Genomic DNA, 24,965 nt, shown 5'->3' on the forward strand with positions numbered 1-24,965 from the left:
ATCTCGGCACTTCCAGAGTCAGCTGATTGGCCGATCTCATGTTTTGACCTGGAGCATGAACCAACAGAAGCTTGGAGAGGTAAGAGGGAGCCAATCCATTTAAACATTTAAAAACCAACAGCAACAATTTGAAATGAATCCTGAACTGACTGGAAGCCAGTGTAGAGAGGCCAGTACAGGAGTTATGTGGTCCCGCTTTCTGGTGCCCGTAAGCAACCACGCTGCGGGGTTTTGGACCAATTCCAGATGGTGAACGGACATTTGATCTAGCCCACAATACAGGGAGTTACAGTAGTCCAAACGGCAGCTGACAAAAGCATGAATCACTCTCTCCAAGTCAGCCCGGGGCAAATAGGATTTAACTTTACCCAAGAGACGAAACGGAAAAAAGCTAGACTTGATTACAGAGTTAATTTGCTTTTCAAATTTAAAAGAACTGTCAAAGACAACACCAAGATTCCTTACAGATGGGTGGCAGTGGTTACTCAGCGAGCCCAGAGCGAGCTTATGGAGAATTTCTCCAAGATGGTGTGCGAGTATGGAAGATCAAGATTTGGTGTAATTGAGCAGAAGGTGCAGAAGAAGATGGAAGAAAAGGATCAGATCAATAGGCGAAGGAGGAAAATCAAAGAGTTAAGGAAAGAAGTACAGCAGTTACGGAGGGCAAAGAGAGAGGCAAGTGGGGAAAAGGTGGTAGCAATCGATGAGTTGGTAAAGCTGGCAAGAAATGGTATTAGCAAGTTGGCGAAGGCAGAGAAGAAAGCAGTGAGGCGTAGAGAATCTAGGAAGGCCCAAAAGGACTTCACAGAGGACCCCTTCAAGTTTACAAAGAAGGTTTTCACAGAGAAGACAAGTGGGACCCTGAAGATACCAAGAGAGCAGCTTGAGGAAGCCTTGATGACGACCTATGCTGATCCAAACAGGAATATCCAAGTAGAGAGTATAGATGGCCTTAATAGACCACAAGAACCTGAAGTGCCTTTTGACCTGTGTAGGATATGGCTATGTGAAGTACAGGTGGTCGTTAGGAAAGCCAGAGCAAAGGCAGCCGGAGGCCCAAATGGGATCACGTATGCAGTGTACAAGAACTGTCCGGAGCTGACAAAGTGTCTCTGGGAATTGCTTGCGAGTGTTTGGGAGTCTGGTGAGATACCCGACAGCTGGTGCATTGCTGATGGAATTTACATACCAAAGGAGAAGGACGCTGTGTCTCTTGATCAATTCAGACCAATATCTTTGTTAAATGTTGAGGGCAAGATCTTCTTCACGGTGCTTGCAAAGAGACTAACCCAATTTCTGCTGGCTAATAGCCTTATCAATACCAACATCCAGAAATCGGGTATTCCTGGTTTTCCAGGTTGCCTTGAGCATGTGTCTATGATCTGGAATAGGATAATGCAAGAAAAGAATGTAAAGAAGGAGCTCCATGTGATATGGTTGGATTTGGCCAACGCCTATGGTTCTGTCCCACATAGAATGATTCGGTTCGCTTTGGATTTCTTCCACGTCCCAGGGAAGTTACAGCAGGCAGTTGAGAAGTACTTCGGGAAATTTAAGTTCCGGTTTACAACGGAGGAGTTCACGACTAAATTCATGCGACTGGAGAAAGGTATCGCAATGGGATGTGCGATATAACCTGTCTTGTTCATTTTGGTGATGGAAGTGATTATAAGAAGCTGTGGTGGTGATGAGTACCCGCTAAAGGCCTTTATGGACGACCTGACAGTTCTAGAAGTGGAGGAATGGAGAGCCAAGAAGTTGGTGGAGCACTGACCATGCCTGACCATGTCACTAACTCTTGTTAGTGACATGGTCAGGCATGGTGTTTAAAGCTAAGAAGAGCAGGTATCTTCCGCTACAGGCTGGGAAAGTTGTTGACGAAGTTTTCATGGTTGAAGGTGAACAAATTCCGTCAGTGAAAGAAAAGGGCGTGAAGAGCCTAGGTCGTTGGTACTCCTTTCCAATCACAGACCGACATCGAGGGGTTGAAGTCCAGCAGCAAGCTGAAGATGGACTGAGAGCAATTGCAAAGATGAAGCTACCTGGGAAGTTTAAGGTCTGGATGGTTCAGTTTGGGTTACTACCAAGGTTGATGTGGCCGTTGACAGTTTATGAAGTGGCGCTGACAAGAGTTGAGAGTATTGAAGGGAAGATCAGTAAGATGGTACGAAAGTGGCTAGGAGTTCCTAAGATGCTGACAAATGTAGCACTCTACAGTCGGTCAACGAAGCTCCAGTTTCCCTTATCATCAGTGGTGGAAGAATATAAAGTTGCGAAGGTTAGACTACAGTCAATGCTAAATGATTCCAATGACCAAGTGATAAGTAATAACCCACCGGCCCTGCAAGTTGGACGGAAGTGGAATGTTGGTTGTATGGTGAAAGAAGTTGAGGCCTTAGTACGTCAATGTGAAATTGTTGGAGTGGTGCGTGAAAAGGGAGCTTGCCTTGGCGTAATAAGAAGGCAACGATTTTGGTCAAAGGTCGGAGCTGGGGAATGAAGAAAGGTCAGAGAGCAGGAGACTCATCATTTTGTAGAGGCTGAAAGGGTGTCGAGAGCCGCACAGCAGGGTCAGCAAGGTTGATGGATGACGTGGGATGTAGAGGAGAGAAAGGTGACTTGGAAGGACATTTGGGAAAGAAGTTTTGGGAGTCTGAAGCGGCTACTCCAGATGACGTATGATGTGTTTCCATCACCAGCGAACCTGAGAAGATGGGGTACTGGCAAGAGTGCGAACTGTCATCTGTGTGGAAAGTATGCTACTCTTCACCATATCTTGTCAGTGTGTCATGTTGCTCTAAGTAGAGGATGGTATACATTTAGGCACAACTTAGTTCTGAAGGTGGCTGTGAAGGCAGTAAATGATGCATTTGTCCCAGTGAAGAAAAGCCAACCAGTTAAGTTTGTGAGAGCCGGTGAACAGGTGAGAGGTTGGAAGCAGAAGAGGACAGGCATTGGTCCAAAAAGAAAGTGGACTGTGTTAGAAGACAAGACTTTGCCAGTAGATGTGGTGGTGTCTGATTTGCGGCCTGATGTTACGCTGATTGACAGGGAGGAAAGGAGGGTAATACTTGGAGAGCTGACAGTCCCATGGGAGGAGGGTATTGATGGAGCTCGACAGAGGAAGCTCAACTGCTATGAAGATCTGAGGGTGGAGATAGGGGAGCGAGGCTGGAAGGTGGAGGTCATTCCTTTTAAGGTGGGATGCCGGGGTTTCCCTGCAGCATCGGTGGGTTGTTTTCTGAGGGCAGCTGGTGTTGATGGATGTCGTATGGTGGTAAAGGAAATGGGAGAAAGAGCAGAAGATGGCAGCACCTGGATTTTACGGGCCTGGGCGCAACAGGAAACAGCTGTTGCGGACCCACTATCATGAGGGATACTGAGCTTAATGGGTCGAAATCCCGAGGAGTGATAGCGCTCAGCTGACAACCCAGGCCCTGGGAAATAGCGCTTTTTGGCGTACTTTTCTCTGGGTGGCAGTGGTTACTCAGCGAGTCCAGAGCAGTGGTATCAAATGAGTTCCCAAATACCACAATCTCAGTTTTACAGTCATTCAGATTAAGACAGTTATGGGTCAACCAGTCCTTCACTTCCTTCAAACAATTATTCAGAAGTTTAAAATTGTCTCTGCCCGGGTACAGCAGAAGATAAATTTGCAGATCATCTGCAAAGCAGTGAAAAGGAATATTATATTTTCTAAAAACTGACCCGAGTGGCAGCATATACAGAGAAAACAACAAAGGGCCCAAAATGGAACCCTGTGGTACTCCGCATTTTAGTGGCGCAACGTCAGACGAATAAGGGCCAAGGTGCACAACAAACGACCGATTTTCCAAATAGGATGTAAACCAACGTAAGGCAGTACCTTTAATGCCAACATGGTTTTCAAGGTGCGACAACAGAATTTTATGGTCAACTGTGTCAAACGCTGCTGTTAAATCTAAAAGAATTAAAACATTAGAATGACCAGAATCAACAGTTAAAATTAAATCATTAAAAACTCTTAAAAGTGCAGTTTCAGTGCTATGGCACAACTTAAAACCAGATTGAAGTAAGTTTGAATTTGTTTAAAAAACAAATTTTCCAATATTTTGGACAGAAAAGGCAACATAGAAATTGGCCTATAATTTGCAAGGACTTCAGAGTCCAAATTTTGCTTTTTAAGCAAGGGCTGAACAACCGCATGCTTAAAAGAACTAGGGACACAGCCAGAAGTCAGCTTCTGAAGATCAGATTCATGATCTTCAGTAAAGGCAAGGCAAGGCAAATTTATTTATAGAGCACAATTCGTACATGAGGCAATTCTAAGTGCTTCACAGCTTCATAAAAATTACAAGATACAGATAAAATCACAAGACACACAAAATCATAAAAACATAAATATCATTTTAAAACTACAATTAAGGAGAAGAGGGCAAATAGATGACTCTCAGTTGTCGTACGCCAAGCTGAAAAGAACAGTTTTCAGCCTGGATTTGAACATTGTCACAGATGAAGCCTGTCTCACCATTTCAGGGAGTTTATTCCAGATTTTAGCTGCATGAAACTGAAACATTGCTTCTCCGTGTTTAGTCCTGACTCTGGGGACCAGTAAGAGACCAGTCCCAAAGGATGTCAGAGCCTGTGATGGTTCATATGGCTCTAACATGTCAGAGATGCACTTTGGTGCTAAACCATGAAGAGATTTATACATTTGTGTACAAGTGATGATGGCCAACCACATCAAATGCATATTTGAGCAGTTTGGGAGGAAGACAATCAAGTGGACAGCTAGAGGGTCGGACCTTTTGCACAGCAACAGACAGATCACTGAGAGTAATTTGCTCAAAAAACTCAAAAGCCGTAGAACAGACTATGTTCATGGAGGGATTTGTTTCAAAAGAGGCAGAGATTGAAGCCCTGATGGCAGATATTTTATCAATAAAAAAGTTAAAAAGCTATCACACAATGCTCGAGAGTAAACAACACTGTTTAACTCCACAGGATTCACTAATTTGTTTAAAACATTAAACAGGACCTGGGGTCTCTTAATATTTGACACAATTAAATTTGACATGTAATCAGCTTTCGCAGATTTGACTGTTCTCTGATAATTTGACAAACAGTCCCTTAAAATGTCCAATGACACACAAAGCTTATCCTTTTTCCACCTCCTTTCAATCCTTCTACATTCTCGCCTCAGTGCACAAGTGGTGTCATTTAACCAAGGCTCAGCTGCAGACTTAGCCTTTTGGATTTTCAAAGGCGTAAGCAAATCCAAAATAGAGATGCAAGTTCAAATCAAATCAAATCAATTTTATTTATATAGCGCCAAATCACAACAAACAGTTGCCCCAAGGCGCTTTATATTGTGAGGCAAAAGCCATACAATAATTACAGAAAAACCCCAACGGTCAAACGACCCCCTCTGAGCAAGCAAGTGGCGACAGTGGGAAGGAAAAACTCCCTTTTAACAGGAAGAAACCTCCAGCAGAACCAGGCTCAGGGAGAGGCAGTCTTCTGCTGGGACTGGTTGGGGCTGAGGGGAGAGAATCAGGAAAAAGACATGCTGTGGAAGAGAGCAGAGATCAATCACCAATGATTAAAAGCAGAGAGGTGCATACAGAGCAAAAAGAGGTGAATAAAAAGAAACACTGGGTGAATCATGGGAAACGCCCCAGCAATCTAAGTCTATAGCAGCATAACTAAGGGATGGTTCAGGGTCACCTGATCCAGCCCTAACTATAAGCTTTTTCAAAAAGGAAAGTTTTAAGCTTAATCTTAAAAGTAGAGAGGGTGTCTGTCTCCCTAATCCGAATTGGGAGCTGGTTCCACAGGAGAGGAGCCTGAAAGCTGAAGGCTCTGCCTCCCATTCTACTCTTACAAACCCTAGGAACTACAAGTAAGCCTGCAGTCTGAGAGCGAAGTGCTCTATTGGGGTGATATGGTACAAAGAGGTCCCTAAGATAAGATGGGACCTGATTATTCAAAACCTTATAAGTAAGAAGAAGAATTTTAAATTCTATTCTGGAATTAACAGGGAGCCAATGAAGAGAGGCCAATATGGATGAAATATGCTGTCTCCTTCTAGTCCCTGTCAGCACTCTAGCTGCAGCATTTTGAATTAACTGAAGGCTTTTCAGGGAACTTTTAGGACAACCTGATAATAATGAATTACAGTAGTCCAGCCTAGAAGAAATAAATGCATGAATTAGCTTTTCAGAATCACTCTGAGACAAGACCTTTCTAATTTTAGAGATATTGCGCAAATGCAAAAAAGCAGTCCTACATATTTGCTTAATATGCACATTGATGGACATATGCTGATCAAAAATGACTCCAAGATTTCTCACAGTATTACTGGAGGTCAGGGTAATGCCATCCAGAGTAAGGATCTGGTTAGACACCATGTTTCTAAGATTTGTGGGGCCAAGTACAATAACTTCAGTTTTATCTGAGTTTAAAAGCAGGAAATTAGAGGTCATCCATGTCTTTATGTCTGTAAGACAATCCTGCAGTTTAGCTAATTGGTGTGTGTCCTCTGGCTTCATGGATAGATAAAGCTGGGTATCATCTGCGTAACAATGAAAATTTAAGCAATGCTTTCTAATAGCACTGCCTAAGGGAAGCATGTATAAAGTGAATAAAATTGGTCCTAGCACAGAACCTTGTGGAACTCCATAATTAACCTTAGTCTGTGAAGAAGACTCCCCATTTACATGAACAATTTGTAATCTATTAGATAAATATGATTCAAACCACTGCAGCACAGTGCCTTTAATACCTATGGCATGCTCTAATCTCTGTAATAAATTTTATGGTCAACAGTATCAAAAGCTGCACTGAGGTCTAACAGGACAAGCACAGAGATGAGTCCACTGTCTGAGGCCATAAGAAGATCACTTGTAACCTTCACTAATGCTGTTTCTGTACTATGATGAATTCTGAAACCTGACTGAAACTCTTCAAATAGACCATTCCTCTGCAGATGATCAGTTAGCTGTTTTACAGCTACCCTTTCAAGAATTTTTCAGAGAAAAGGAAGGTTGGAGATTGGCCTATGGAGGAAGTAACTAATGAAAATAACTCAGAACAATCGGAGAGAAAGAGTCTAGGCAAATACCAGCATTAGTGAAGGCAGCCAAACATAAACATATGTCTTTGGGATGGTTATGAATAATTTTTTTCTCTAATAGTTAAAATTTTATTTGCAAAGAAAGTCATGAAGTCATTACTAGTTAAAGTTAAAGGAATACTCGGCTCAATAGAGCTCTGATTTTTTGTCAGCCTGGCTAAAGTGCTGAAAGGAAACCTGGGGTTGTTCTTATTTTCTTCAATTACTGATGAATAGTAAGATGTCCTAGCTTTACGGAAGGCTTTTTTATAGAGCAACAGACTCTTTTTCCAGGCTAAATGAAGATCTTCTAAATTAGTGAGATGCCATTTCCTCTCCAGCTTACGGGTTATCTGCTTTAAGCTGCGAGTTTGTGGGTTATACCACGGAGTCAAGCATTTCTGATTTAAGGCTCTCTTTTTCAGAGGAGCTACAGCATCCAAAGTTGTGCTCAATGAGGATGTAAAGCTATTGACGAGATAATCTATCTCACTCACAGAGTTTAGGTAGATACTCTGCACTGTGTTGGTATATGGCATTGAAGAACATAACAAAGAAGGAATCATATCCTTAAACCTAGCTACAGCGCTTTCAGAAAGACTTCTACTGTAATGAAACTTATTCCCCACTGCTGGGTAGTCCATTAAAGTAAATGTAAATGTTATTAAGAAATGATCAGACAACAGGGGGTTTCAGGGAATTTCTATGCCATATGTCAGAACAAGATCTAAAGTGCGGTTAAAATGGTGGGTGGGCTCATTTACATTTTGAGCGAAGCCAACTGAATCTAATAATAGATTAAATGCAGTGTTGAGGCTGTCATTCTCAGCATCTATGTGGATGTTAAAATCACTCACTATAATTATCTTATCTGAGCTAAGCACTAAGTCAGACAAGTGGTCTGAATATTCACAGAGAAACTCACAGTAACGACCAGGTGGACGATAGATAATATCAAATAAAACTGGTTTGTGAGACTTCCAATGTGGATGGACAAGACTAAGAGTCAAACTTTCAAATGAATTAAAGCTCTGTCTGGGTCTTTGATTAATTAATAAGCTGGAGTGGAAGATTGCTGCTAATCCTCCTCCTCAACCCGTGCTTCGAGCATTCTGACAGTTAGTGTGACTCGGGGGTGTTGACTCATTTAAAGTAACATAATCATCCTGCTGTAACCAGGTTTCTGTAAGGCAGAATAAATCAATATGTTGATCAATTATTATATCATTTACTAACATGGAGTTAGAAGAGAGAGACCTAATGTTTAATAGACCACATTTAACTGTTTTAGTCTGTGGTGCAGTTGAAGGTGCTCTATTATTTTTATTTTTGAATTTTTATGCTTAAAAAGATTTTTACTGGTTATTGGTGGTCTGGGAGCAGGCACTGTCTCTACGGGGATGGGGTATTGGGGGGATGGCGGGGGAGAGAAGCTGCAGAGAGGTGTGTAAGACTACAACTCTGCTTCCTGGTCCCAACCCTGGATAGTCACAATTTGGAGGGTTTAATAAAATTGGTCAGATTTCTAGAGATGAGAGCTGCTCCTTCCAAAGTGGGATGGATGCCGTCTCTCCTAACAAGACCAGGTTTTCCACAGAAGCTTTGCCAATTATCTATGAAGCCCACCTCATTTTTTGTTTAATTTCAAGTTGAATTAAACATTTCCATAGTCTCTTCAGCTGAGCTAGTTGAAAAATCCAAAGTTGGCACCAGGGAAATAAATGCGCTTGAGAATGTCTCTGCCATTGAAGAGTTAATTACGCGCCGCATACGCATCAGTGCGCACGGCATCGATGGAGCACAAGGCAATTTTACCGAAAATAAAACAGGAAAGTGGTCTGAAATCTGAATTTTACAGAGGTCCTCAATATAAACATTCATGCCATAAGACAGAACAAGATCAAGAGAGTGCCCTTTCTAATGCGTGGGCCCAGTGACCCACTGTGTAAGATTAAAAGAATCAATAGTATTTAAAAAGTCCTTGACCAGAGGCTTAGATTCACAACAGACATGTATGTTAAAATCAGCAACTATTAAAAAAACGATCACACTTAAGAACAATTTCAGCCACAAAGTCTGAGAAATCCATAATAAAATCTTTGTTAAACTTTGGAGGTCTATACACCAGCGCACACAGGACAGGCAAGTTACTCTGTAGCTCAATCAACTGCAATTCAAAACTGGAGAAAGTGTTTACTCCAAGTTGATGGCATTTAAGACTAGATTTAAACACCGAGGCTAACCCCCCACCCTTTCCACAGGTACGGGGAGAGCTAATAAAAGAACAGTCTGGTGGAAGGAGCTCAGAAAAAGCCGAACACTCACCCGCGCGAATCCAAGTCTCAGTCAAAAACATAGCGTCCAAATGCTGAGAGCGGAAAAAGTTGTTTAATATGAAAGTCTTACTTGCCAACGATCTAACATTTAGCAGAGCCAAACGAAGTGTGTCCTCCTTCATGAATGAAGAACGACCTGGCATACAGAGGTTTTCCTGATTGACGCCGTGGCAACTCGCTTGAAACCTGTTAGTGTCAAGCCGCTCCAATGTCCACAGCGGCGCCCTCTGATACCCAGCGTCGGTACCACTGGGCAAAACAGGAACAAGCCAGCGTTTCCTCCATATCGCTGTTACAGGGCATCCATAATTGCCATTCTTATGCAGGAAAGTTCTGATTTTCACCAACACTCCACCGCGCTTACGCCTCCTACGTGGGCGTCTCCTCCGTGGCACAGCAAAAGGTGTAATACGCAGGTTACTTGGAACAGACGCCAGGAGTGGCAGCGGGGGGCATGAAAACTGTTGAAAATTACAGCTCTTCCAGAAAGCTTCATGTGATGCCCAAATATTTAGCAGAGTCTGGCGATCATACACAGGCAGAGCAGAACCATTTGAACAGCAGAACCAAATCCATGGAATGAACACTAAGAAGAATAGAGCAGGGAGACGGAGCACTGTGCATACTGCTGGTGCCATCTTGCCTTGCATCATGTTAAATAAAATGTTCTCAAATAAACAACAAATATATGAATCCATCCATCTATTCATCCATTTTCTTCCACTTTATCCGGAGTCGGGTCGTGGGGGCAGCAGCTCAAGCAAAGCTGCCCAGACCTCCCGATCCACACACACCTCCGCCAGCTCCTCCGGGGAACCCCAAGGCGTTCCCAAGCCAGCCGAGAGATGTAGTCCCTCCAGCGTGTCCTGGGTCTTCCCCGGGGCCTCCTTCCAATATATACAAATATATGAAATATTATAAAAATAAATTCCTAGTAAACAGCTTTTAACAAAGCCTTTCCACAAGTAAAGAGCAGCCCAACAGTTCCAGCATGGAGCCCTGTTCAATTTTAATCAACCTTCACATTTTTTTGCCAGAAAAATTAATTTGTCCGCATTGTCAGCAGTAAGTGTCTGATCTGCTGGCAGTTACAATGTCCCCAGCGGTTGAAAATACCCTCTCGCTAGGGACAGATGTAGCTGATATGGCAAGGTAGTGCTTTGGTAACTTGGCAGTTAGGGGATATATGGGCTCATTTGTCATCCACCAGAGAAGTGGGTCAGAGTCTACTAAAATACAGCTCACTGCCTTGTATGCAGCAACCTCGTCCTTTGCCAGCTGCAAAATATCCTACCTGCGTCTTGAAGAGCTCACCAAACAGTTCAGCCATTGTTGACATCTTGACAAGAGGAAACTATTCAGATGCCTCTGGGTGTCCTGTCTCTGGGGATGAAGCAGCTGCTTTTGTCCCTTTGGCCTCCTCACTCTGTAAAATAAAATACAAAAAGTATATTGATTTTTTAATATGAATACTAGTAGTGACACGAGAAATTAGTTGTTTCAAAATTATCAGGGAAAAGACATTTTATGCACATCAAATTATTGTTATTATTAAATTATTACAATACCTCTCCTTCCATGGCTGTAATCTCTGTGATGAGGCTGTTGTAGATCCTGTCATGACAGGCATCATCCACATGCAGAAGAGGTTTAAACCTCGGGTCAAGTGCTGTGCATTTCTGGAGGAAATACTGACAAGAAGAGTACCTGTCCTCTGGATTTTCTCTGACCTTCCCACTGTCGCCAAGTGCTTGCTCACAGGGGGTCGTTTTGACCATTGGGGTTTTTCCGTAATGATTGTATGGCCTTGCCTTACAATATAAAGTGCCTTGGGGCAGCTGTGTTTTGTGATTTTTACACAATTTGTACACAAATACCAGCGTTGGCATTGATATTATCGATATTAGGATCGATCCGCCCACCTCTAGCTGTCATGGATTAAAATCCTGCAGGGCAGCAAGATCCCCCTGCTCAAGCCAGCACATGTCCAGGCCCGTTTGAAGTTCACCAGTGACCATCCCGTGGAGGCATGGGAAAAAGAAAACCATCCCAACAGTGAAGCATGGGGGTGGAAACATCATACTCTGGCGGAGCTCTTCTGCAAAGGGAGGATGGATGGGGTCAAGTACTGCGAGATTTTGGCAAAAAACCTCCTTCCCTCAGTAAGAGCACTGAAGATGGGTCGTGGCTGGGTCTTCCAGCATGACAATGACCCCAAACACACAGCCAGAGCAATTAAGGAGGGGCTCCGTAAGAAGCGTTTCAAGGTCCTGGAGTGGCCTGGCCAGTCTCCAGACCTGAACACAATAGAAAATATTTAGAGGGAGCTGAAACTCCAAACCTGAAAGATTTGGAGAAAATCTGTATGGAGGAGTGGACCAAAATCCCTGCTGCAGTGTGTGCAAACCTGGTGAAAAACTACAGGAAACTTTTGACCTCTGTAATTGCAAACAAAGGCTACTGTACCAAATATTAGCATTGATTTTCACAGGTGTTCAAATACTTACAGTATTTGCAGCAGTAACATACAAATAAATTATTAAAAAATCATACATTGTGATTTCTGGATATTTTTTTTTTAGATTATATGTCTCTCACAGTGGACATGCACGTAAGATGAAAGGTTCAGACCCCTCCATGATTTCTAAGTGGGAGAACTTGCAAAATCGCAGGGTGTTCAAATATTTATTTTCTCATTGTAAACACAGCATGCAAAAGGTGGAATGTAAAGACAGTAATACACGCAAGAGGCTGAATGTAAGTAACGCAAAGTCACCCATGCACAGCCCTGTACCGAACTGAACGTCCCATACCGAAATGGTTCAATACAAATACATGTATCGTTACACACTTAGTTACTGTGCATGAGACCACAGAGAGGCGCAGCTGCCTGTGGTGTATACAGATATGATGGAGACAATAGTTCACATTATATACATCGCCCATGGGAAGAAATGGACAAAACACTGTAAGGTCTATTGTGGATATAACAGACTGTTGAGGTTTGCAGTAGTAGCGCACATTGCTTTCAGTTTGATAGCCGCTGTTCACATTCACTGTACATGATGGAACATCCAACATACATATCAACAGTTACTTTGCGCCCTAATTTACCCATGATCTCGCTGACAGTCATGATGAAGGAAGTGAAGACATGAATATATTATTGAATGGCAGTGTTTGCAGTGTAGCATTGGCTACGCTAAAGCTCCCTTTCATCGAGTGGTCAGGGTCGGTACAGTACTGTATTGCACATTATTTTGTCCAAGTCCACATCCAGATTTAGGAACGGGTACCAAAATAACTGACCCATTCATCATTTATTCATCATCATCATCGCAGCCGGACGGAAACTTATCCACATAAAGCATGCTTATTTTGGAAAATGACATCTGGAAAAACTTTAATTCCTGGTTGTTGCTGAAGAAACGTAACATTTTAAAAGAAGTCCCTCTGTGTTTGTCTGCTCGGGTGCATTTGTTAGCTTGAATCAAAGGATGCCAGCGCCTCATCCCACAACAAAATTAACTTATTTTAAAAGTTAAAAGAGTCACAGCGCCTCATTCATTCTGGCAAGCATTTACCAGAGACATCAGTCAACTGTTCAGCATTCTACTCTCAGTGAAAATAAATCCCATGATCCACCAAGACAAACATAAGATAAATTAAATTTAATTTAAAAAAGTGTTAAATTACATTGTGTAGACTACTTATGGAGGGGGTGAGGCTTCCTGACAGCGTACGGGCTCTCAATGATGTACATGCCAACATCTACATGTTCCGCCTAACAAACAAAAGGGACCGCTCCTGAGTTTATGGATGACACCACCATTATTGGTCTCCTCCAGGATGATGATGAGGCTGTGAGACTGTGGAGATGATAGTGGACTTCAGGAGAAACCCCCCATCTCCATCCTCAACAACACTGTGTCTACTGTGGACAGTCTCCGGTTTTGGGCTCTACCCTCTCCAAAGATCTGAAGTGGACCTCCCACATAGACTCCATCAGGAAAAAGGCACAGCAGATGATGTACTTCCTTATACGGCTCAGAAAGTTCAAACTACCCCAGGAACTGCTCATCATCTTTTAAAGATCCATCATCCAGTCTGTCCTGTGCATCTCCATATCTGTTTAGTTTCCCTCTGCCTCCAAATATGACAGGCACAGATGTCAACGACTGTCAGGTCTGCAGAAGAAAATCATCAGAGCCAGCCTGCCCTTCCTCCAGGACCTATATCGGTCCAGGACCAGGAAGCGAGCTGGTAACATCTCTGCAGACCCCTCACACCCTGGACACACACTGTTTAAACTCCTCCCCTCTGGTCAATGTTACAGAGCTCTGTACGTCAAAACAAGGAGACAAAGGAACAGTTTCTTTCCATAGGTCATCACACTGATGAACAATTTAACTTGCCAAAAAACTCACTAATTCATATATCTCATGTACAACTCCAATCTGTTTGCCTGTTTCCCCTTACATTTTTAGTGCACATTTTATTTGCACATTTTTGATTGTGAATTATTTTGTTTTTAGTGTATATTTATACATGCATCTACAGAGAGAGTATAATTCAAACTGTAGTCAAATTCCTTGTATTCTTTGAGGATACTTGGCAACATTTGATTCTGTAAAGATAGGCCTGTTTTCAAATTTGCCACACAGCCTTATTCCAAAATTATACTCACACAGCCCAGTCTCACGTTTTTTTTTTTTTCGTGCTCCTGTGACGAAATGAGTCAAATTTTTATGACAGGGTTTTTTTTTTTAACTCACTATTCCTAACCCTACTCCTACCCCCGACCCTAACCTTAACCATAACCTAATCCTACTCCTTCCCCCCACCCTAACCAAAACCACCCCTGACCCTTCCCGCTTCACTTTTAATTTCATGCAGCCATCACAGAATTAATTAGAATGAATTTGTGCTGCTGTGATGAAAATGAGCCACTTTTTGTCACAATATCATGAACCAATAAATTAATGTATATTTCATGCTGCTGAATCATGATTTGCAGTGAGACCAGGTTGACTCACAACACCCCATAATGATAAGATGAAAAAAGTGTTTTTTGTTTTTTTTTACTACTTTGATATCTTGGCTGTGTGCTTACTGTCATTGTCCTACTGGAAGATAATGGGATGTGATGATCTAGTGGTTAACCATTGGGCTTAAGACCAGAGGATCCTTTGTTCAAATCCCAGCCTGACAAGAAAATCACTAAGGTCCCTTTGACAAGGGCCTTAATCCCCTAGTTGCTCCCAGTGTGTAGTGGGCGCCTTGCATGGCAGCAGCCTGACATTGGGGTGAATGTGAGGCATTCATGTGTAAAGAACTTTGAGTGTCTGATGCAGATTGAAAAGCGTTATACAAATGCAGTCCATTTAAATGCTGTCTGGTTCTCCCAGTCTTAGGTCAAGACCCTCTGGAACAGGTTTTCATCCAGGATGTCTCTGTACATTGCTGCATTCATCTTTCCCTCAATCCTGACTAGTCTCCCAATTCCTGCCACTGAAAAACCTTCCCACAGCATGATGCTGCCATCGTCATTTGTCACTGTAGGGATGGTGCCTGGTTTCTGCCAAACATGACACCTGGCATTTACATCAAAGAGTTCAATCGTTGTCTTATCAGACCAGCGAATTTTGTTTCTCATGGTCTGAGAGTCCTTCAGGTGCCTCTTGGAAAACTCCAGGCGGGTTGCCATGTGCCTTTTACTCAGAAGTGGCTTCCATGTTGCAACTCTACCATAGAGGCCTGATTGGTACATTGCTGGAGATATGGTTGTCTGTCTGGAAGGTTGTCCTCTCACCACAGAGGAATGCTGGAGGTCTGACAGAGTGACCATCGGATTCTTTGTCACCTCCCTGGCTATGGGGCTTCTCTCCCAATTGCTCACTTTCGACGGGCAGCCAGCACTACAAAGAGTCCTGGTGGATCTGAACATCTTCCATTTATAGATGATGTAGACCATTGTGATCATTGGGACCTTCAAAGTAGCAGAAATGTTTCCCCAGATTTGTGCATCGAGACAACTCATGTCTCGGGGGTCTACAGACAATTCCTTTGACTTCATGCTTGGTTTTTGCTCTGACATGCACTGTCAACTGTGGGAACTTATACGTGTGTGCCTTTCCAAATCATGTACAATAAACTGAATTTACTCTAGATGGACACCAATTAAGCTGTGGAAACAGGATGCACACTTATTTTTATTTATTTAGGCAATAACCCCGATGTGTCTGATGATTTGCGGATGTTCATGCTGGTTTTACGTTCGCAAACTGAGCTTTAAAAAGGAGTTTTACTGGCGATGTGTTAGTGAAGCCGGTAAAACGGATATTTGCGACAGTATAACAGCATGAACATCTGCAAATATTCAGACACAAGAGGGTTATTCCCATTCTAATCAAATTTCATCATTTGCATGGTTTATTTTTCTGTCAGCAATTTGGTCAACGAGGCTTACCGTGAGGCAGATCGCTCTAACAACGGTCAGGGCACAGAGTAAGCCATCAAATGTGATAATCCATCAAATCCTGCAAATGTGAAATGGTGATTCTGTGTCAGAATCCATATCAATATTTTCGTATGGTAGCTCAAATTCACCCATTTTGGCGGCGGCGGTGGTATGCGATTTTCTCTCACTCTCAGCTAAGAGAGCCATTATGACATCTGCATAGCAGCACGCGCAGTTGGTGGTGTGTGTCTCGGCAGTTCTGCGTCCCGACAATATTGTACATGTGTGCACATGCCCAGTTGCATGGAGGGCTGGTCTGTCGACAGGAATGACATCTCATCAGAACACCAGTTAGGGTGCAGAGTAATACATCTAAATGTGAAATGGTAGAATATTTTGCCACCATTACCCCAATATTATATAGAGTCTACAGTCTCACACAATTAACCAATCAGATTTGTGGAAAAATGTAACTGATTAGAATATGGGATACTCCGTTTAGAATTGTGAGGAAAAAAAAATTTCATCCATTTTAGAATAAGGCTGTAACATAAAATGTGGAACAAGTGAAGCGTTGTGAACACTTTCTGTATGCACTGAATTAGATATATTTGTATCATTGTTGGAATGATGTTTACAGATATGTATAAAGGACTTACAGTTCTAGAATACACCTTGTGGTGCAACCTGGACACATCTTCAGTGATGTACCCGGGGTCATAGGATGTTTTGGGTCTTACATCAGACACCTTCACCCGAGTGACTCAGGCCTCGACTTGTGTCCAGGTAATGCACTATGCCACGCATCCCCCTCTTCAACCAGAGCCAGTGTGATGTCTTTTCAGCAGCTTCCATGATGTTTTTTATGGCTCTCCATCTGTGCATTCTGCAGATCCCTAGGAGTTGCAGGACCCGATGTAAAGATGGGCCTGCGAAGCCCCTGCAACCCACTTCAATGGGCTCACAGCGGGTCAGCATACTTAGCCTTCTTGTTGTGTGGGCCGCCAGAAGAGGAGGTACTGCTGGCCCACCACCAGTGGGCGCCCTGCCTGAAGTGCGGGCTTCAGGCACGAGAGGGCGCTGCCGCCACGGACACAGCCGGGGGTGACAGCTGTCACTCATTATCTCTTGACAGCTGTCACCCATCTACTCTACATCATCTCACTCCATAAAGACCAGACGTCATCTCCACCTCGTTGCCGAGATATCGTACTTCTTTGGAGGTAATATCCTCAGCCGTTTGTGTTACAATATAATCTGTATATTGTGAGTGTTTGCAGGAGTACCGGTACCTCTGTCGGTGGAAGCTGAGTGAGTGCTGGACGGCACTCTTTTCCCCTGAGGAATCACTGCGGTACTCTGCAGAATATTGAGTGAGAGGTGGAGGTGGCATTCCCACCGTTGTTGTTACAGGGTGTACACACACCCACACTTGACTGTCTTTGTTCTTCGCCAGCAGTACCAGATCCGACAGTCGGGGACGGTGATCACTTGGGTATTCGGGACTTGGCGGCTCCAGTATTCACCAGGTTCGGTGGCGGCGGAAATCGTGTGGTTCCGGCTCTTCTCAGGACAGACGTCTTCTATCCTCGAGCCTGCCCACACGTCACCTTTTTGGATTGACTGTAATCATATTCTGAGATTGTCTGTATGTTCGTTGTGCACCTTCACAACATTAAATTGTTATTTTTTGGCTCATCTATTGACCGTTCATTTGCGCCCCCTGTTGTGGGTCCGTGTCACTACACTTTCACAACACTTCTTCCATTCCAGCGCTTCGTCCATCTGCTCTTCCCAGGGGCCAGTTAGCTCCAATAGCACCACCTGCTTACTTACCCTGGACATCAAGAACATGTCTGGCCATAGTGATGTTGCAATGATGTCTGGAAATCTTAACTGCCTCCCAAGGTCGACCAGAAGTTGCCAGTCCCTTGCTGTTGCAAGCAGGCCCCCCTGGGTCTTGTTTGGAGGCTGGGGCTTTTCACCTGCTCGAACAAAAGTGATGGTGCCCTTGGAGGGGTACTGCCGCTTGCTGTTTTTGATGCCAGTACAGATGGTGTCTGCTACTGCCCTGGTCATGGTGCCAATGGTATCGGCCATCTCCCAATGCCTTTGAGCAGCAGCTAAGAATACGTTCCAAAGATCCCCTTTTCTGGCAGAGCTGGCAAACTGTCAAGTCCACCAAGCCTCAGGTGAACAGGTTGGCAGGGCTCTGGAGGACGTCATACAGTGACTGAACCAGGAACTTGAAGTGGTATGGCTCCATCTTCCAGAGTTCTGCCCATGTGATCTTGCGACCAGCTGCATGTTCCCACTTGGTCCAGGCCCTGTGCTTGGACATGCCCACCATTCTGCTGTAGCAAACTTCCTCCACCTCAGCACGTACTTCCTCCTGGATCAGCTTATGCTTCTCCTTTCCACTGACTTTGCAGTTGCTAGAGTTAGAGTTGCTGCCCAGCCCCGACCGCCCAGTAGCCACTGTGCCCACCAGGATGCTATGTCGCAGACTTGCTTCTGCTCATTCCACTGCATCCTGGGCATGCCACTTCCATCCTGTTCTGACCTCCACCCCTGCTGAGGAGAACTTTGTGTCAGCAGAGTCTCTATAGAGCAGACCTTCTCTGACTTCGGTGACCTTGAACTCCTCTGCCAGACTACTGAACGGAAGCTGGAGCTTGGTGTTATGCCCAAAGAGTGCAATACTGCTTAAGCTCCATGGCAGGCCCAGCCACCTACGTAGGAACTGAGTAATCTTCCTCTCGAAGCCCTCCACGATGGTGATTGGGACTTCATAGATGAGCAGTAGCCAGAGAAGACAAGGCAGAATGCCATGCTGGTAGATCCTGGCCTTGAAATTTCCAGGGAGCTCTGACTTGTCCACAGCCAAGAGCCACATGTTGAGGTCATTGCTGGTGGCTTGGCGTACCACGGTGTCCTTCAAGTTGCCAGTGAAGAGCTTGCCCAGGCTCTTCATTGGCTTTTCTGACACTGATGTAATCTGCATCTCTCCCAGGATGAAGCAGAACTGGTCAGTCACTTTTCCCTTCTTCAAGACTAAGGACCTGGACTTTGCCGGCTTGAGACTCATTCTTGCCCATGTAATGAGCTGTTCAAGCCCTTGAAGAAGCCACCTATATCCAGGCACTGATGTTAGATACTGTAAGATCATCCATAAATGCTCTAATTGGGGGTTGTTGGGTGCCAGATCTAGACAATGGGACTCTGGACTCAACTTCCGCCGACTTCACAAGCATATTCGTTGCCCCTGCAAACAGGGGCACCGAGATTGTGCAGAGATGATGCCCTTCTCTAGACGGTGCCACTCCAATGTCCAAGTCCCAGAGGACACTCTCAGACTAAAGTTATTATAATAGTCGAGGATGAGGTTCTGTATCTTCTCTGGGATGTGGTATCTTCTCAGGGCCAGCTCCACCAGCTTGTGTGGTAACGATCCATAAGCATTGGCAAGGTCAAGCCACAGGACTGCCAGGTCCCCCTTTCTTCTCCTTGGCTCCCAGTTCAACTGAGTCACCAACCCTGTGTGCTCAATACACCCTGGGATGCCTGGAACCCCTCCCTTCTGCACTGAGGTGTTCTTCAGGAGAAATCCCATAAGGCGATTGGCAACGATCTTGAAGAAGTTATTGCACTCAACACTAAGGCGAGAGATCATCCTGAACTCCTCTATGTTTTTAGCATTGTCTTCCTTGGGAATCCAGATGCCCTCTGTATATCTCCAATGCTGCCAACGTTCCCTTTCCTCCAAAAACTTGTTCCAACAGCCTAGGGCAGTTCTTGAAGACCTTATATGGTACTCCACTGGGGCCCGGTGCTGATGATGGTCTGACAGATTTGATGACCTCTCTGACTTCCTTGAGGGTGGGTTCATTAATGTTGAAAAGGGTGCTGGGTTTTGGTGGGCATATGAAAGCTACGCAGTGGCCAAGTTCGTATTCTCTCATGCCATCGCTGTAGGTGTTACTGAGGTACTGGTTGATGTCCTCCTCTGGACATGTGAGTTGACCACTACGTTTCTCTCCCAGCAACCTCTTCATGAACTCAAATGGATTGGCAATGAAGGCACTCCGCTTGCGGGCCCTCTCCTTTCCCCTCTTCCTGTGCCACTCAGCACGCCGAAAAATGGTTAGTTTATCCTGCACCACACCTCTAAGTTCTGCAAGGCCTGCCTTCTCTTGCTCACTCGCTTTTTTATATTGGCTCCTGAGTATCCGTAGCTCTTGTCTGAATTGGACAAACTTTGCTTCACGTTGTTTTGGAATTGGTGCTGCAGTAGTAGTCTTGGTGGCATGATGTTCCTTGATGTCAAACCTGTCTGATGCGATATTCATTATGAAGCTGCTCATTGTCCTGAGCTTCTGATCCACATCTCCCTTATCTGTCACTTCAAGCAGGCCACAAAATTCGACGGTGTTCTGATGGTCTACTCTGAGGTATAGCCTGCGGTGCTTCAAGGTTCTGGGCACTGTGGGGTCTGTCCAGGCCCAGCTCCTCCTCCTTCTCACCAGGTGCTGTATCTAGTACTGGCACTGTGCGTTGCACCACTAAATCCCTCATGAAGCCCATCTTGGTCTGGTGTATCTTCAGACATTTTGGGTTTTTGCAGACCTTGCCACATCTGCAGACTAGTACTGGCACTGTGTTGCACCACTAACTCCCTCATGCAGCCCATGTTGATCTGGTGTATCTTCAGACCTTTCGGGTTTTTGCAGACCTTGCCACATCAATCAATCAATCAATCAATTTTTTTATATAGCGCCAAATCACAACAAACAGTTGCCCCAAGGCGCTTTATATTGTAAGGCAAGGCCATACAATAATTATGTAAAACCCCAACGGTCAAAACGACCCCCTGTGAGCAAGCACTTGGCTACAGTGGGAAGGAAAAACTCCCTTTTAACAGGAAGAAACCTCCAGCAGAACCAGGCTCAGGGAGGGGCAGTCTTCTGCTGGGACTGGTTGGGGCTGAGGGAGAGAACCAGGAAAAAGACATGCTGTGGAGGGGAGCAGAGATCGATCACTAATGATTAAATGCAGAGTGGTGCATACAGAGCAAAAAGAGAAAGAAACAGTGCATCATGGGAACCCTCCAGCAGTCTACGTCTATAGCAGCATAACTAAGGGATGGTTCAGGGTCACCTGATCCAGCCCTAACTATAAGCTTTAGCAAAAAGGAAAGTTTTAAGCCTAATCTTAAAAGTAGAGAGGGTGTCTGTCTCCCTGATCTGAATTGGGAGCTGGTTCCACAGGAGAGGAGCCTGAAAGCTGAAGGCTCTGCCTCCCATTCTACTCTTACAAACCCTAGGAACTACAAGTAAGCCTGCAGTCTGAGAGTGAAGCGCTCTATTGGGGTGATATGGTACTACGAGGTCCCTAAGATAAGATGGGACCTGATTATTCAAAACCTTATAAGTAAGAAGAAGAATTTTAAATTCTATTCTAGAATTAACAGGAAGCCAATGAAGAGAGGCCAATATGGGTGAGATATGCTCTCTCCTTCTAGTCCCCGTTAGTACTCTAGCTGCAGCATTTTGAATTAACTGAAGGCTTTTTAGGGAACTTTTAGGACAACCTGATAATAATGAATTACAATAGTCCAGCCTAGAGGAAATAAATGCATGAATTAGTTTTTCAGCATCACTCTGAGACAAGACCTTTCTGATTTTAGAGATATTGCGTAAATGCAAAAAAGCAGTCCTACATATTTGTTTAATATGCGCTTTGAATGACATATCCTGATCAAAAATGACTCCAAGATTTCTCACAGTATTACTAGAGGTCAGGGTAATGCCATCCAGAGTAAGGATCTGGTTAGACACCATGTTTCTAAGATTTGTGGGGCCAAGTACAATAACTTCAGTTTTATCTGAGTTTAAAAGCAGGAAATTAGAGGTCATCCATGTCTTTATGTCTGTAAGACAATCCTGCAGTTTAGCTAATTGGTGTGTGTCCTCTGGCTTCATGGATAGATAAAGCTGGATATCATCTGCGTAACAATGAAAATTTAAGCAATACCGTCTAATAATACTGCCTAAGGGAAGCATGTATAAAGTGAATAAAATTGGTCCTAGCACAGAACCTTGTGGAACTCCATAATTAACTTTAGTCTGTGAAGAAGATTCCCCATTTACATGAACAAATTGTAATCTATTAGACAAATATGATTCAAACCACCGCAGCGCAGTGCCTTTAATACCTATGGCATGCTCTAATCTCTGTAATAAAATTTTATGGTCAACAGTATCAAAAGCAGCACTGAGGTCTAACAGAACAAGCACAGAGATGAGTCCACTGTCCGAGGCCATAAGAAGATCATTTGTAACCTTCACTAATGCTGTTTCTGTACTATGATGAATTCTAAAACCTGACTGAAACTCTTCAAATAGACCATTCCTCTGCAGATGATCAGTTAGCTGTTTTACAACTACCCTTTCAAGAATTTTTGAGAGAAAAGGAAGGTTGGAGATTGGCCTATAATTAGCTAAGGTAGCTGGGTCAAGTGATGGCTTTTTAAGTAATGCTTTAATTACTGCCACCTTAAAAGCCTGTGGTACATAGCCAACTAACAAAGATAGATTGATCATATTTAAGATCGAAGCATTAAATAATGGTAGGGCTTCCTTGAGCAGCCTGGTAGGAATGGGGTCTAATAAACATGTTGATGGTTTGGATGAAGTAACTAATGAAAATAACTCAGACAGAACAATCGGAGAGAAACAGTCTAACCAAATACCGGCATCATTGAAAGCAGCCAAAGATAACGATACGTCTTTGGGATGGTTATGAGTAATTTTTTCTCTAATAGTTAAAATTTTGTTAGCAAAGAAAGTCATGAAGTCATTACTAGTTAAAGTTAATGGAATACTCAGCTCAATAGAGCTCTGACTCTTTGTCAGCCTGGCTACAGTGCTGAAAAGAAACCTGGGGTTGTTCTTATTTTCTTCAATTAGTGATGAGTAGAAAGATCAATCAATCAATCAATCAATCAATTTTTTTATATAGCGCCAAATCATAACAAACAGTTGCCCCAAGGCGCTTTATATTGTAAGGAAAGGCCATACAATAATTATGTAAAACCCCAACGGTCAAAACGACCCCCTGTGAGCAAGCACTTGGCTACAGTGGGAAGGAAAAACTCCCTTTTAACAGGAAGAAACCTCCAGCAGAACCAGGCTCAGGGAGGGGCAGTCTTCTGCTGGGACTGGTTGGGACTGAGGGAGAGAACCAGGAAAAAGACATGCTCGCATAAACGAACAGTGTTCCCTCGATTTCAGTTTTCTCCCACTCGTTGGCTTCGGAGTTGAAGTTGTAAAGTGCCACCTGTCCGGTCACATCGAGCAGCTTGTTGATGTACGGATCTTGTCTCTGTAAAGCCGCTAAGCTCATGTTGCGGCCAGCGTTCGCAAGATGCCAAGATGTCCTAGCTTTACGGAGGGCTTTTTTATAGAGCAACAGACTCTTTTTCCAGGCTAAGTGAACATCTTCTAAATTAGTGAGATGCCATTTCCTCTCCAACTTACGGGTTATCTGGTTTAAGCTACGAGTTTGTGAGTTATACCACGGAGTCAGGCACTTCTGATTTAAAGCTCTCTTTTTTAGAGGAGCTACAGCATCCAAAGTTGTCTTCAATGAGGATGTAAAACTATTGACGAGATACTCCATCTCACTTACAGAGTTTAGGTAGCTACTCTGCACTGTGTTGGTATATGGCATTAGAGAACATAAAGAAGGAATCATATCCTTCTACTCACATCAATCGACTATGAGTGTAGTCTCTTTTATGTAGTTATTTTATGAATGTTTGTTGTGATAGTGTAAAGCATTTTTATTATGTGTTTTTCATGGTGAAACCAAATGCAATTTCCCACATTATGGACAATCATATTTTTGTGTATGGTGGAGAAAAAAAAAACAAAACACTGCTACCAGAATTTGAGTAAGGGCAAAAGAGATTAAGTACCTGGATTAAATGCCCAAAAAGACAAGTAAACATTGAGGCACATCCAGTGTACCACATGACGGTACTGAAGGGCAAGCCTCCACGTATGCTGAAGCAGTAGACACTTGTGAAGCAGTTAGTCGGGATTTACCATCTGTAAATGGCTTTCACATTTCCTACTTGTTGCTTTTGACGACAAAGTTATGAACTACTTTTGATCAGTTATTCAGGTGTTATTAAGTAGCAAATGTGAACGACAATAGAAGCCTGAGTCTTCCTGGTAGAACTTACACTTCACCACTTATTTTGCAATACAAATTTACAATATTCAACAAAGGGATCCCCAATTAGTATTCGTAACAATATTGTAATATTTCATGAAACACTGTAAAAACCAGTCAGACACAAATTTTCTGTCATGTTAAGGGTGGCTGGGGATATATCCATGAAGTCATCGGCTGAAAAATTTGGAGAGCCTTCAGACTGGTGACTTTGAACAAGATTCTAGGATTGTTCTTATGTTTATTTATGAAATTAGAATACCAACTTGTGTTTGCAGCAGACGATGCATGTTTATAATTAGTCAAGCAATCAAGTCACTTGCAATAAGAAACCTCCGACCTTGAGTGATTCCACCTACTCTCCAGTCTCCTACATTTATGTCAAATAAGTTGCAAATCATGTGGAAACAAGGACGTGCATTTTTAGCAGCTGAAATGTATCAACAGAGGGATCCTGGGCAGAAAGTACCCCAAGTTATCTTACAACACACCAAGAGTTATTCAAACTATTGATATGAAGCTGAGTAAACAAAGTCTGTCCAGCTGGTTTTCTCATTTATTTTCCCTTTTTTTTTCTTCCCAAAAGAAATTTACGTGTGACACAGTTATCTGTGTTCTGTATCATGTTCTCAGCAGCTGGTGTTTCTGCAGCTCTATAAAGTTGGGTGACATAATGATGTGACAGTTGTTTGAAGATTAGGAACAGTACTGTCAGTCAGTACTTATTTGTTGAAAGCCAACTTGGATGGAGAAATTGGGGAGAGTCTTGCTGGGTGTGGGCTATCTGTATATAAATCTGTAAGTTGTGCAGGTGTCAACACTCTTTGAATTGTGCTTT

General features: G+C 43.5%; 1 long non-coding RNA gene across 1 annotated transcript; it reads left to right on the forward strand.

Annotated features, from left to right (window-relative positions):
• The first annotated feature begins 1,672 nt into the window (after positions 1 to 1,672).
• Positions 1,673 to 23,309, forward strand: LOC117524937. Its single transcript, XR_004564910.1, has 3 exons — positions 1,673 to 1,684; positions 8,535 to 8,538; positions 23,136 to 23,309. It is a non-coding gene; the product is annotated as an uncharacterized LOC117524937 (long non-coding RNA).
• Positions 23,310 to 24,965: the final 1,656 nt, after the last annotated feature.

The sequence above is a fragment of the Thalassophryne amazonica genome, chromosome 14 (genome assembly GCF_902500255.1).
Source record: "Thalassophryne amazonica chromosome 14, fThaAma1.1, whole genome shotgun sequence".
NCBI lineage: Eukaryota > Metazoa > Chordata > Actinopteri > Batrachoidiformes > Batrachoididae > Thalassophryne > Thalassophryne amazonica.